Source organism: Watersipora subatra, chromosome 8 (genome assembly GCF_963576615.1).
Source record: "Watersipora subatra chromosome 8, tzWatSuba1.1, whole genome shotgun sequence".
NCBI classification, from domain to species: Eukaryota; Metazoa; Bryozoa; class Gymnolaemata; order Cheilostomatida; family Watersiporidae; genus Watersipora; species Watersipora subatra.
This window is the reverse complement of record NC_088715.1, coordinates 53,416,972-53,431,254: the sequence shown is the minus strand read 5'-3', so window position 1 is coordinate 53,431,254 and position 14,283 is coordinate 53,416,972. Positions and strand designations below refer to the sequence as shown.

General features: G+C 33.3%; 1 protein-coding gene across 5 annotated transcripts in view; it reads right to left on the bottom strand.

Moving 5' to 3' along the window:
* LOC137401558 (MFS-type transporter SLC18B1-like) overlaps window positions 1–7,685 on the bottom strand; it is a 30,066-nt gene extending 22,381 nt beyond the window's left edge. For 2 of the 5 annotated variants that reach the window (XM_068087975.1, XM_068087979.1), the window contains exon 1: window positions 6,198–6,402. The gene's annotated coding sequence lies outside the window, so the exon portion shown is untranslated. Of the gene's footprint in view, window positions 1–2,604; window positions 2,714–6,197; window positions 6,403–7,549 lie in introns of those variants that run through there. The other 3 variants (XM_068087976.1, XM_068087978.1, XM_068087977.1) reach the window with 3 other exon arrangements.
* Between the last annotated feature and the right edge of the window lie 6,598 nt (window positions 7,686–14,283).

Genomic DNA, 14,283 nt, shown 5'->3' with positions numbered 1-14,283 from the left:
CAAAAATTTGAGATGGTTCGGCCTGAGTTAAGCCAATCCAGGTCACACCCTTCCCTTTGATTGAGAGTAAAGATTTTTGATTTAGAACTCCTGTGGGAGAGCAAGTTGCATTCAGACCCTGTATTTTCAGACCTCGGACTCAGAGTGCCAGACTTCTTGTTGCACTCAAATTTTTTTGCAACGTTGAATAAATTCTGCATGACTTCTTGGGCATTTTTTAACCCAATATAAAGAAGAAACTGTAGAATAGACCTTTTCCCTTTATTGAGCAAAGTAGAAAGCTTGACCTTGGCGGTCTGAATCACAATGCTATCACCTGTGCTAGCGCCTGGTTTACAAGTTGGCCAACTTTCCCTTTAGGCCATGTTCATAAAAAAACATAGTGTCATTGTTCAGAACAAAGCTTCCAAGTATTCAGGAGCTTTTCTTTTAAAAATACAATTATTCAAGGCTTCTCAGTGAAGAAGCACTTAGCTGTCCGCGGGCTGACTTTTTACTCTTGCGAATGTACAGCTGTAAACACTCGACGTGAGACTCACACTTTGTCCTACCTTGTCCTATGAGGTTGAGGTCTCTTGCCATTATCAGACAGTCCCATTTTGAGAAAGTCAGGCTGGTTGCCAAAAAAAAACTTTTAAGCAGCCCTGCCGGAGAAGCCCGGCTTTAGGTTTGTTAGGCAGCCCTCTTCAGGAAGCACGAAAAATTTGCCCTTAGAACAGTAATTTTTACAGCGCATTTTACCAGAACACAGCAATCTCTGCTTGAGCTAAAATCCACAGCTCTTATAACACCTAGAATATGCTTTGAAGCAGGCAGCCATGTCTGACCATACCGATCAGTGGTTTCATCACTATATTTCATCACATAAAAAGTTTTCGCTTCTCTTCTATTCTACATGAAAAGTCTATAAATCAATAGAAGAAAATTGGCGAGTTGGAAGCAGAAACACACAAAATGAGATATGAAATTACCTAAGAAATAAACATGCGGTACAAACTAATAAAAAGTCAGTATGCATGAAATACTAAGTCAACCATGAAACTACGCGAAACTGTAGGCTAACTGATTAGTATAATTTATCATGAACTCATGTAACCACAAAATGTTTAAAAAACAAGTTTGACAAGGATCAAGATATAAATGGAGTGCAAGCAAGCGATCAACGATAAATGCCGTAGGTTTGCGTGGGTTTCTACTTGGTAAGCGCCCAATAAACAACAGGAATATACTAAGTCACTTTTGTAAGTGGCGGAGGACTTGTAACAATCATGCCAGCAGTTTCATCTTCTATTATGGAGTCGAACTAACTAAAACAATTTTAGGGGCCCATCCTTAGCAGGGAATTTGTTTTTACCAAAACTTATTTTAAAGAAATTTTTTGTTGTACATTTCATAATTAATAGACATCAAAATTTTTTGTTTGGCATAACTTAGAAAACATTTCTGTTTAAAATGAAATTACGGATAAAATTCTAACGTACTCATACATGTATACATGAGTACTTATGTACATACATATGCACATACATAGGTACATACATATGTACATACATATGTGTGTAGGTATACCTCTTTACCCATGTACATATGCTTGTACAAATGTACATACATATGTACATGCATGCATAAATATATACATACATCTGTATATACATACATATGTACATACATAAACTCGTACACAGGCGCATGAATATGTATGAACATAGTTACCTGCATACATAGATACATACATACATACATACATACATACATACATACATACATACATACATACATACATACATACATACATACATACATACATACATACATACATACATACGTACGTACGTACATACATACGTACATACGTACATACGTACATATGTACATACATACATACATACGTACATACGTACATACATACATACATACATACATACATACATACATACATATGCACATATCAATATATGATATATTAAAACATACTAACTTCTATGTAAATGCATATAAATATACATACAGGCTTACATGTACATACATACAAACAAACATACATATGACTTTACGTGTGCACATGCATACATATATGTATGTATATGATGATATATTGATACATATGCATTTTTATAATATATATATATATATATTAATAGTATATGTAGTTTACACTGTAAAGAAAAGTGCTCAAAAATCAATTAAATTAGAGACGTGTATGAAGTTTATTAAAAACTACAGGTTAAAATCATTACTACTAACAGTTTCATGCAATCAGGTTTCAATCTTCAGGTAGAAACTTGAAGATAGCAACGCGATTGCATGAATATCGCAATTGCGATCTATGCATACATAAGTATAATAATATGTCTATATAATTCTCAAAGTTTGTCATCTGCCTGTTCTTTGGTGTGTTGAGCTATAACTATTAAAATATTTGAAGTAAAGCTTTGCGCCCTGATGGACTCAATCTCACCAAGATTGCGGCCAAAGGTTTGCAATCCAGTTCTCTATCCATGAGAATACGCAAGCTCTTACAATTTATTACTCTTACTATATACTCTATACAACCTTTTTCTCGGTGGCACACACTGAATGAAGTATTAGCTGAAATTTTAATACCTCTATTAACTCTATGAAACGCGATGCTTTTTCGCGCTTTTGTGAGCTCCTATATCCAGTTTTCCGTAAGGTTCAGTTGCTGAATCCAGAAATATTGTAATATCTCGAGTAAGAATAGTCTCTACATTCTCTCCGTTTGGTCAGGCAAAGAGAGTCCAATATCCAATTTTACAATGGTACCAGTATCAAGAGGTACCAGTATCACTGTAATCAAAGTTTTGATGGATTGCTTCTGCTGGAACAGTAACCTTTATACACACACACGCGCACACACACGCACACGCACACGCACACACGCATGCACACGCACACACACACTCATGCACACACGCACACACACATGCACACACACACACACATGCATGTACACACACGCACACACACCTACACGCACACACACATGCACACACACGCGCACACACGCACACACGCACACACGCACACACGCACACACACGCACACATACACGCACACGCACACACACGCACACGCACACACACACACACTTCTACATGTATGCCCAAACTGTTATTAATAATCCGACATACTCAGAATTATAATTTTGTTTTCTTAGTTTATATTGATTGTATCATTACTGAATCAGCTTTCATTGTAAACGTGGCAAAACAGATTTAACTTAGCTACTACTTGCTAATTATTTCACATTTACATTTAAACACTTTTATATTTGTTGTATTTTGTTTCTTAATTTTTTTGGCTTGCACAAAACCTTTTTTTATGTTTCGAAGTTTGAATGTTACAGTTGTTTGACAAAGTTTTAAAACCTATACAGTTATTTTCTTTTCGCTTTTAGTTTATTTAAACTGCACAAAACGCTTTTCTCCTTTTTTGAAGTTTGATAATAAAAATGCTAACTGTTGTTGTACGTTAAATATATAACTAGAAATTCCACTGTCATACCGCCCACGACCAAAGTGATAATGGAAAAAAAAAGGGTACTGTTGATTGTTAAAAAAGTAGTTCTCAGCAGGAATTGACCAAGTATAGTGTAAATGAGACTTGTTTGAGATGATATAAAATAAATTTGAGGAAGCACGACTCTAAAAAGGTGCGACTAACAATTTATTTTGGAGGTAATGTTGGGTTGAAACCAGGTATACAAGTTATTGGTTAATTGTTGATATTACAATGTCTGTTATAAGTAAGCTATACAGTATCTGTTAAATGTCGCGCAGTCTAGTCTCCTCTCTTTTGTGTTGCAAGATTTGGTCATTGATAGCTAATCGAGTGATGCACTCCCTAGCGAAGTTGTTAACAAGTAAGTCATTGATGTTTCGAACTCGAGAGAGAGCAACAAACGATATTCCAGCGGTCATTCCGTGGTGGCCTATATCAATGACAGCATTAGCCGTAGTAGGACCATGACTCTTGTGTATTGGCAAACCCCAATGTTAGATTGAGAGGAATGCCTCGTCATAAAGGGGCTTGTAGTTCGGCCCTAGCTTGTGCAAAAGTTGTAAAGAATTTTGGCTAACGTTTTAAATAGTTCAATAAAACCTTCGGTGATTGGACAAAAAACATAGGCCGATAAACTTTGTACCACAATTTCGTACCTGTAAATCGGTCTACGCTTCAAACGGTCCACGTTTATTACAGAAACCTTCGAATAAATTCGATTACAAGTAAACAAGGCCATAGACTGATGAAATTAGCAAAGTTTCCTGGTGAAATGCGCTAAATAGTTCTACTATCTGTCGCACGGCTTTATTGGCGTTTCAATTTGCGGTCTTACCTTTTATTAAACCGAGCTTTTCAAACGTTTTGTGGCAATTTTCGTCCAAATAAATCTGTCTATTTGTGTATAATCCGATCAGATGGGTAAGTTTTATGATAATAACGACAATTTACAACGACTTGGTAACATATTTAAATAGGTTTATATGTGTTTTGTATCTTTATTATACTTTAACGACACTACAAAACGATGGTTAAATTTGTTGATGAGATTTCAAAACAAGGGTTCGTCTCATTGTTGATGAATAATCTTTGGGAGTTGTGTGCACATGCATTTGAGATAAAAACTCTCAAACTTCGCTCCGCTCTGGTTGGTCATGGGAAAATTATGGCAAAAGCTTTTACCACCGACAATGCCGAGTTAGTATTAATATATATACGCTATTGTACATTAATATATGATAATGCATACAAACTTTATGTATTATATATTAATACATATTTACGCATATACGTGTATCTAGTAATACATATACCCTCATATGCAATGTATGTAATGTATATGTCATGCAAGTACACAGGCCAGCTTCATACTTTTGCCCATGACTATTTATATATTTATATACATATACAGATACACAGATATATATACACAGATACACAGATACACAGATACACAGATACACAGATACACAGATACACAGATATATACATATATATGTATATATATATATATATATATATATATATATATATATATATATATATATATATATATATATATATATATATATATATATATATATATATATACATATATACAGATATACTCATGCTACAGACAGTACTGTTTCGGCTATTGAAGCCTCATCAGTGCAGCTCAGAGCTCAGGCAAGGGACACAAATCCCATTACCAATGAGAGTTGACTTCCTGCCATGAAACAACTAAGTTGCGCCACAGACTTTAGGAAAGTCAATGTGCTGACGTACATTGCCAGCACCTACGTATGTCGCGTACATATATATATATATGTATGTGTGTGCTTGTGTGCGTGTGTATGCTTATACAGTATATACACACATAAATATATATATATATATTTATATATATATATATATATACAATATATATATATATGCTTATATATAAATAACAAATTACTAATTTTAGTTATAGGTGTACTTTATTACACCATATTAAGTAAGCCTTGCTACCAGTTTCCCATTTTATGACAACCTCTCTATGTACAAAAGTTGACAAAATTAATTAAGTGTATTAACTATTATTATATTGCCATTACACAATGTGCATATATATATTATTGACAATATAAAAGTTGAACAATGTTGCAACAATGCAATGTACATGTACAGAATAATGGAACTACAATAAGCCATGCAAAAACTACTTGCTTGACCCATACGTTATTTAACGACCTCCAATCCACTGCTAATATAATGTACAATGAACTGGCCAAAACACTTTTTCCTTGTACGATTTGGTTAATTTTAAAGTATCATGATGGTGTTTTTGTACGTACAAGTGTCACTTACCTATATGCATTTACAACTTTTTCATTATAGAAACACATCAAATCTTAATCAGTTATAATTTCAGCAATGTCATATATCATTCATCAAGAAAGCCTATCATTAGTCGAGTAAAACAAAAAAATGACAGGTTTCCGGAAAAAACCCTAGCTCATTAACATTCTCGCAAACTTTGAAAGCAGCAACTTTGCTATGCGAAACTTGCTTGCCTTTTAGTGTTACCTTTTGGTTGTTGTTGTCTAGCAGGCTGCTCATTAAAGATTAAAAACAAGACAACCATTTTCAAGCTCGACTTGGCTAGATATTGCTACAGTATATGATATAAGTATAAATGTTGAGCAACTTACTTGGCTGAACTCATTAGCTCAAGATTGCCAAATGGCTATAGAAGTTTGAGACTCCAAAAGGTTGAGTTTTATCCACCCTTACATACATTCTCTGTTAGCGAGTAAAATGAATCATGTGTTGCTGTATTAAACGATCACCTTAAAAAGTTAACTAGCTCTGATATCCGGTATAACCAACTAGAAACTACTAGCCTGCTAAAGCTCGTTCAGTGTACAAGTACTTAATAATTGCGACTCATGATAACCTCACAAGACATGTCATGGTATATATTTGTTAGGTTGCCATGACAACAGCTGGCTCAATTTAGCACAACATGCTTTGAAAGATGATTTTACATAAATCTTTAGTAGATTTCACCAGAGCGCATTTTTAATACTTGCGAATGTTGTTAATGGTTAAGATGACCTGACTGCCAGTATGTTTTGAAGTGAAATAGAGAAAACTTGATCACAGTTATAACGCTCAAATAGAGCAAAAGCAGAAGCCTTATTTTTATAGTGACAAAGAAACTGACAGAATTAGTACTACCTACTTAAACAGTCCAACTACCAGCATACTCCAACAATATATGGAAGGATACCATAAAACTTAAGATTAATAATTTAAGACTAATAATGACTAAGACTGATAACTACGTAAATCTGTCACCGATGTGACTTCACGTACTTGACGTTTGAATGAATTGCTAATTTTTCCAATTGAACCTCTTTTCAATAGCAATGTGACTCAAATTCTCATAAATACGTATATCCATTGCAATTACTATGTCTCCTAGACTCACCTAATCTTAAAAAAACCTGCAATTAAGCTGAATCTTTGTTACTCACATTTTATTCAGGTTTATCTTAATTAATTTACATTGCATATGCTATTCTTCCACAGTTACAGCTTATGTTTGTTTCACAAACTTCTGATAAGGATTTTTCCTGTTACCCTCAAGTTTATCTTTAAATGCATCACACTGAAAACCATTAATACGTAGATATACATGTATTTGCATTAACTCTTCTTTAGACGGTCACAGATACACTTTACTAAAAAATACCATCCTCTTTAATCTCAGTCCCTTACTCTTTTTAATCTAACTTCGTCTACATAGTATTTCTACTTATTTTTTGATCTGTTTGGCTTATTGTGTTCTAGCTTTGTTTTCCCACAGTTTCTTAAACAGTTAAAATATTGTATGATTGTGCATATTAGTTAATGAAAGTTAGACTAAAGAAGCGAGCATAGAGTTTGACCTCTTTTCAGAAAAAAATTGCTACTTTCTTCAAAGATTGATGGTTAAAATTTCATGCTATAGTAAAAGGTCACTTGCTGGAATCACAACAACTTGAAAAAGAATACATACCTATGACTATGCCTCTTGTTATGTTAGTACCTGTAGCGGTAGATAGATGAGGTCAGCGATAGTAATTACGACGGTATCCTAGATGGTTTACACAAATTCGCGTGTGACATACAACAGACCAGTTTTTGGTCACGGTCATAAGCTACTCTGGTAGTCGACTCGGCTGAATGATTTGCTTTTTTATTCAGGTGCATCATTAATAGAATTTATGTGCATGTATGGAGGTCAGTAAGCAAGTGCATTGATGAGTTATATAGTAATGTATGAGTAGATAACCACTAATTATGTGTAACAAGATTCCGAGAAGATAACTTTTTATTGTGCATGAAAAGATTATTGCTATATTTGTTGCACCACCTCATCTACAAATTGTCTTAGTCTAAGCTAATGAAATGAAAGAGAAAGGGAGGAAAAAGGGAGAAAAAGGGTGAGAGAGAGAGAAAGGAAGAGAGAATAGGAGAGAAAGGGAAAAAGAGGAAAAGAGCGGGAGAGGGAGAGGGGGAGAGAAGGAGAGGAGAGAGGGAAATGGAGGGAGAGAGACGGGGGGAAAAGGAGAGAAAGAGGGAGAAGAAGAGGGAAAGAGTAGTAGTGTAGAGCTTATTCTGACTTGTCTTTCAGAAAATTTGGAAAATGTCTATTTCACTTCAATCTATTTGAATTTTATGTCTTTGAAACTGTCATGATGGAGTACCACTTTTGATTTATCATTATTGAACGTTTAACAAAAATAGGTGTATCAACTTGAATGATTGGAACATTGCTGTTTTTTATCTCTTTTCTGATTCATTACTTTAAACTGAGTCAAGTCTAGATATAGAGAATGAACTGGTTGAGTTTCGTTACCCAACTTTTCTTACTGGCTTGATTATCCTCTTGATGGCCTAGAAATGATCAAGGGTGTAATTGATCATGATCATGTTGTAGCTGTATTCATGATTTTTTGCATTTTGAACATAAAAAATCCTGCTTCCTATAGCATTGACCACTTTTTTAACTAAGCATTTTCTGTTTAGTGACAGGTAGTGTTGGTACCAGACCAATGACTCAGTTTCAGATCTGGCATTGTCTAATTAGATTTGTTTACAGGTATGCCTGCTAGTCACTTGAGTTTCAACAATAGAGCAATTTTTAGGGCGTTTTCCGTTATTAGTCTGAGATCTTGTGCAACAAAATAATAATCTATTCACTGTCTGTTCGCATGGTTCACTGATTTCCTTTTGTGATAACTTGATCATTTAAACTAACCAATCTGCTTGCTCATTGCTCTGTAGGTAATATGATGCAAATGCTATGTGTTTAATTGCATTACTTAAAATAAGCCGGTAATATTCATCAAAGGTAAACAGAGAGCTATTGTCACTAGCAATTAATTCAATTTCTGTTTAACTCACAAAAGCTTTAAACTCTAAGTGACTTGGAAAAAGCTTGTGCTGTCTACCGACTTGTAAAATTTGCTATTGTTTTTGATGTTTAAGGCAATCAAACATAAAAAAACAATAGCTAATTTTTTATAAACTAACAAACACATGAAACTAATAAAAAAGTCGCAAAATTTTGATATTACATTATATACAATATGCAAGTTATTGCCTAGCTTGTTGTAGACATAAGATAAGCTATGATAGAATGGTAAATGTTTAAAATGCAAGTGGTTCTACTCCAAAAGCGAAAACTAACAACGACACAAAAAAATTGTATAAAGTCAATATATCTACTCTGTCATCTGACTTTGTCATACACAAGGGAGCAACGCATCTGCTAGTGACAATGACTAATACGGCATGTCAGAAAATATTGTGCGCACCAGAGTAGTAGGTGATTTATAGCCAGAGGCTTTCATTGTTAGACTAATACTTGAAGCATTTAAAATGACTAATCAAATGTCGGCAACACATTTAATTACAAGGCAGCTGAACACGGATATACCCTCAGTTTTCATTAAATTGGTAAACCTGCAAAAAGCGGTTTAAAAAAGTTTTGCTAGCTTTATCCTCATAGTAGCTTTTGACTATTAGCAAGCCGCAGATGTAACAGATTAAAAAATCCAAATAATTTCACTAAAGAATCATAAATTCTTTTAAAGAAATAAGATAATGTTTCCATAGTTGTTCTGGTTTGAAACTACATTTCAGCAAATGTTAACGTATGTAACTGTATGTTTTTTTTCATCTTTTGTGCAGTGCTAGACATTTTTCTACACAATAGTTTTTTAAAATTTCTTCAATACCTAAGACTTTGATGATACTTGTAAAAGTTGTATTCAAACATTCAAAATCTTTATCTATGCTGACAAATGATAGTACAAGAACAAATTGCAAAACTTAAAGTTGCATCAACTGGTTGCAATAAGCGCCTAAGCAATAAATACTTAGAATTTTTTGGCCAATTCTTTACAAATTTCCAGAAACTGATGGGAAAAATACTGAATCGTATTAAAATACCGTTCAAAAGGAGGAATTTGAGAGAGTGAAATTGGCTTTTTCAGAGGCTTCCGCTCCGATTCCATTTACTGTCTAATTAGATGCCTGGGTATCTACAGAGTTTTCTCGTATGGCTTGAAGAGATTACTTTTGCTCACAAAAAGAATAGGAATTATTAACAACCCTAACTACTACAAATTTGCTTGCAAACTCTGAAAAGGTTTCTCAGAAGGAATTTAGCTTTCAAATTTAAAACAACAAATTTGCAAATTTAAAATCAATAGAGCTATACTCTACTGTAACATTCTTTTAATAAAATTTATTCAGGTTCAGGGAACGTTAATACTTATTTTACAATCAACCCCTGACTGCCAAAAGATAACAAATTTTTGACATGTTCTAAAGATTCAAAAAATATTTCCTTTTAGTATTAACAAATAAAAAATTAGAGAGCTGCCATTTCATGACAACCAAAAACTGCCACTCATAACTGGTCTCCAAGCTTTGATTAAAATGTATCTTATAAGCCAATGAGGATGTAGGCTGGTTTGAGCATAATTAAAAGGAATTGCTTAGAATTTATGTAGCAAAAAGGAAAAAACCTCACCCAAAAGAAATTCCAGCTCTATCAACTATTATAGCATCTACCCACAACACACAGCTTTGTTAAATGGCATATACTGATATGCAATATAAAATGTTGTAATTTAAAATAGAAGGTAGTTAAGCTGAACCCAATGTAACAGCTATAGGTTTAACTGTATTAAAATATTTAATACAGATTTGAAGTACTAAATAAGATTAATAGAAGTTAATAGAAGTAAAAATGGGATTCTTAAACCGAAACCTATTTTTACTCCTATAATTTTTATTTTATGGTCGTTATTTTATGATGAACATAAAATAAAAAAATACAAAAAGGTACACAAGTTTTGGAAACCCATTGTAGTTGGTAAGACTTTTTTTTGTTTAAAGAAAGTTTGTTTATAATTACAAAAGTTACTGGTCCTTTTAGTGTTGACATATTCAATGTAATTTAGATAAATGACTGCTCACTAAAGCTTGATTTTTTAAAACTGAATACTGTGAGTACGGTTTTCTATTACGTTACATCATACGTTGCGGTTTTCTATTACGTTACATTATACGTTGCGGTTTTCTTCACGCTTTAGCATCATATGTTCCTTTGATACAGACTTCCTATTCAAATTCTTGAGTTGCTACACACAATGAAATCTTTATCCAATGAGAATGCTTGCTAGCCTTCAACTCCATTGTGTTGCTAGGTAATGAGAACTCTGTCAATATTATATTTTATTCGTGATAGACGTAGTGAAGATCGCACGCATTGTAATAGGTTACGATTGGGATAGCTAAATGTTTGCTAATGTAAAAAACTAAACAAAGCTCATTTTTGGCCTAACAAAAAATCTTCTCAATACGCTGATATACATGCAGATTGACTTAATGGAGAAATGTATTTTACTCAATGTCTGTCAAACTATTTATTTGATTTGAATGACCAACTGTTGCCATTTTTGTAATTGCTTCGCTTTTCATGATATTCCTATGGAATAATTTGGGAGATATTTATGTTTGAATTAAAATTATTGTCAATGCAGTTATAGATATATATATAATCTAACGAATTTGTTGTTGATGAAAAATTATTTTCAAGCAAGATTATCAGTAAATTATGTAAGCTTGGGTTGTTGTTCATTAGCATATATTATAATAGCACAGTCCTTTACAAAAGTTCTAAAATTTAATGAGCAAGATTATCATGATTTGTTAGCTTGTTCTTCAAACTGGTTTTACACTGTTCTGCTCTATAGAAAATTTAAATGTAAGCTGAAATTTATCCAAAGAAATGAAAGCCGTTGCAAATGCCATGAGGAGTAAATAAACTTGACTCATAGTACCCCACTAACCAACTACTTTAGGTAGTAAAATGGCTTCATCGATAGTCTAATGTGTGGCATTGCTGCTCGACTTACAATCGATCCAGCTATTGGAGCAGACACAAATTCAGCAAACTCAAATGAAGCAAAAACAACTCCAACTTCTGAAATTAATAATTCATTTTCTATGGCTACATCAAGAAAGAAAAAAAAGAAAGAAAAGTTATTATGCAAAAAGAAAAGAATAACAAAGTAAAACTGATTATCCTTATTGAATGATGTGTAGCTTTGGTTAGTGATTGATCTTTAGATGAGCTGGTTTCACTTGATTAGGCCAACAGTCTTGCTGTCTCTTTTTCACCATTTTAACTCTTGTGATCATTTTTGAGTTTTTAAGCTGAAAGTCTTTCTTTTTTTGTTTTCTGCAAATTGAAAGTGTCACTAAAATAGATTCGGCTTTTGATTTTGTGTTACACTTCAGCTATTGCAGTCATTAGATGATTTGCTCAAATGTCATTTACTGTGATTAGTTTGTCAATACGCTAAAACAACGTTAAAGCTTTTTTTTAAAATGGACCAATGGCTAAATATCTTTAGTTGACACTAGGAAAGACATTGCTCGGTTGTACGCAAACACTTACTAAACATAAATTGGAAGTATGGCGAGCAACAATGCACTGTTTGCTTTCTTAACATTTTAGTTTCATTAGCAGACTCGTGCTGCTATTTGTCTATTAGAAACCAAAATAGATACATCCACATGTTCATTCTGCAAATCACTTTGTCATATTTTACTTACAAAATTCATGAATTCTGCTATTAAATTTAAATTGAATTGTCTAGTCGATTGAAGTATGGAGTCATATAACTTACCAGTCATATCCGAATGTTTGAAAGCATAACTTCAACAAAAGTCTCATCAATCTCATAACTACCATTTGACTTTAAAAATGTTTTGTGAGTCTACAAATTATCGGTTGGATTGTTTAAATTACAAACTATTATTTATACTTTGCTTAAAATTGCTTTAACATTGCTTTAACATTGTTTTAACCTCAATAAAGCAAGATTAAAACTAGGTCAAAACTAACTAACTGCTAAATATCATTAAGCGATAAGAGAACTACATGCAAGCATTTACAAAACATAATTTGAACGTATAGCTTTTTTTAGAAAGTAACAATATATTGTTTACTGCTACTATAATACATTATTTGTAACAGTTTTTGCAACTAGTTGCAACCTAAGAATCACAAAGTATACTTGTTTAGTATACAACATCCGCAGTCAGAAAGATGGTAAATAAACTCTGCCAATTATATTAAAATAATTTTGCCACAAGTTTTAAATAGGAATATACCCTACCAATTTTATTATGGTATAACCAAGCCTAACTCAAGCAAAGCTTTTACAAACTTTGTAAAACTTGACATCAAAATTAATCTTTCAGTTTAAAGCTATTTTTAACTAAACTTATTTCAAAAACACCACTCAACGTACTCAATGTACTCGACATACTCACCACACACATCATACTGAATGTACTGAACATACTCAACGTACACAACGTACAAAACGTACACAACATACACAACATACATGACGTACTCGACGTACTCGACGTACTCGACGTACTCGATGTACTTGACGTACTCGACGTACTCGACATACTCGACGTACTTGACGTACTCAACTTACTCACCACACGCATCATACTGATTATGCAAGCACCACCTGCGGATGCTCTTTGCCTTTTACCAAGTTTTAAAACTATTTGATGTCAAATTTCTGTCTGGTTTCTGAGATCCTGCTTCTTAAACATTCATCTGTTTAGAAACTCAAAATTAGGCTTCACATGCATTAGGGACAGTTGCCCTCAGTAGATGTGTTCCTGGGTTGTTGCCATGCAAGCAGTAAAGCAATTTGCATGCTGTGGGCAGATTGATTGAAAGTAAAGGAAATTATGCGCAACACAGGGTTTATCGCTATCGTTAAGCAATTTAAGCAATATAATAATATCAATGAGTAATAAAAATTTGCACCAATATTTACGGTGTTTGACATATCAAAATTTTATGAAATGCGCTAGCAACCAATAACAATTACCAATTTTAAATGGACTTCAAAATTACCAAACTGTATACATTTTAGTCTTACTACTGCTACCTGAGCGAGCTACGGTGATCAAAGCTGTTTTGTTTGACTTTTTGCTAGAAATATTGCTTTCACTGTGTAATGCAATAAAACGATTTCTTGAATTATTTCAAAATTGTTTCGGTAATTGCTCTTGTAAACTACATTTTTGTGCAAAGTTATTAGTTGTTAGAGGTAAGAATATAGGCTTAATTTCTTTTTAAAAGCACAATTTTGAAACAGCGTTTGATGCTCATGTTTGTGTCATCAAATTTATTAC